Source organism: Elephantulus edwardii, unplaced genomic scaffold (genome assembly GCF_000299155.1).
Source record: "Elephantulus edwardii isolate Elephantulus edwardi_28Jun2011 unplaced genomic scaffold, EleEdw1.0 scaffold00446, whole genome shotgun sequence".
Lineage (NCBI taxonomy): Eukaryota > Metazoa > Chordata > Mammalia > Macroscelidea > Macroscelididae > Elephantulus > Elephantulus edwardii.
Window position 1 is genome coordinate 816,055 of NW_006400196.1, and position 1,745 is coordinate 817,799.

The following is a 1,745-nucleotide window of genomic DNA, read 5'->3' on the forward strand; positions in this document are numbered from 1 at the left end:
CCCCCCCCAGTACACTCCACTATGCAACCTTAATTCTGGGCTCTTGTGGTAACCATAATACCCTGTCATATATTGCTTTTAAACTGTTTGCTCCCTCATCTGTTTCAATGAAGAATACATAATTTGCCCTGTGTCTCTCAGTCTTAGCCCAATCCTGATGTAAGTCCCATTCCACAACAGTGGCACTATGCAGTATTTGTCCTTTTGTGACTGAGATACTTCACTCAGCATAATGTCCTCCAGGGTCATCCATTTTGAATAATATTGCATGAGTTCCTTATATTTCAATGCAGCATAGTATTCCATTGTGTGACTATTCCACAGCTTCTCTGTCCAGTCGTTTGTTGATGGGAATTTAGGTTGTTTTCAACTCCTTGCTATTGTGAACAAAGCCGCGATAAACATGGGTGTGCATATATCTGCTTGGATGTTGGTTATGGTCTCTTTAGGGTATATTCCTAGTAGTGGAATTGCTGGGTCAAATGATATCTCTATTTGCAACTTTTTGAGAAAGTGCCGCACCACTTTCCACAGTGGTTGCATTATTTTACACTCCCACCAACAGTGAATAAGGGTTCCAGTTTCCCCACATCTTCACCAGCATTTGTTGCTTGCTTTTCTGTTAAGTTTTGCTGTTCTGACTGCGGTGAGATGATATTTCATAGTTGTTTTGATTTGCATCTCTCTTAGATCTATGGATTTTCAGTATTTCTTCATGTGCTTGTTGGCCATCTGAATGTCTTTTTTGTTGAAGTGTCTGTTCATATCCTGTGACCATTTATCAGTTGGATTATTTACCTTTATCTTGTTGTGATGCTCACGTATTTTATAAATTCTCTGTATCAGTCCCTTATCTGAGATGTCATTACCAAATACTTTTTCCCAGTTTGTGGCTTCCCTTTTTACCCTGTTGGAGAAGTTTTTGGATGTTCACAGGGGTTTGATTCTTAGAAGGTCCCATTCATCTAATTTATCTTCTCCTGGTTGTAGACACATTCTTTTTTACTTTAATTTTTTTCTTGTTAAAAAAATTTATTATTAATTTCAATGAAAAATTACAGAGACTTTGGATTTCCATTCATTCATTGTTGCACATTTCTCCCCTCCCAGCCCTCCCCCCTGGTATACTACCCTCTTGGAAAAGTAAAAGAAAAATTCTTTCATTGTTTTACAAACCCTCCCCTAGGCCCATTCCACTATGCACCCTTCGCTCTCGAGTCCTGTCATGACAGAAATACTTAATCACATAGCTCTCTTAAACAGTTTTCTCCCTTATCTGTTTCAATGCAGTATACATTATTGAACCCATCTTTCTCAGCCTCATCCCAAACCTGATGTCAGTCCTGTTTCACAAGAGTGGCACCATGCAGTGTTTGTCCTTTTGTGACTGAGATACTTCAGTCAGCATAATATCCTCCAGGGTCACCCATTTTGAACCATATTGCATGAGTTCCTTGTTTTTCAATGAAACGTGGTATTCCATTGTGTGACTATATACCACAGCTTCGTTGGTGGGCACTTACGTTGTTTCCAACTCCTTGCTGTTGTGAACAAAGCCTCAATAAACATGGGTGTGCATATATCTGCTTGGATGTCAGTTATGGTCTCTTTGGGGTATATTCCCAGTAGTGGAATGGCTGGGTCAAATGGTATCTCTATTTGCAACTTTTTGAGAAAGCGTCACACTGCCATCCACAGTGGTTGCACCATTTTACACTCCCACCAACAGTGAATTAAGGGTTCCA

The 1,745-nt window shown here is 39.8% G+C and overlaps 1 protein-coding gene across 1 annotated transcript in view; it reads left to right on the plus strand.

Annotated features, from left to right (window-relative positions):
* Positions 1–1,745, plus strand: part of RNMT (RNA (guanine-7-) methyltransferase) — a 75,315-nt gene that overhangs the window by 25,731 nt on the left and 47,839 nt on the right. The window lies entirely within an intron of this gene.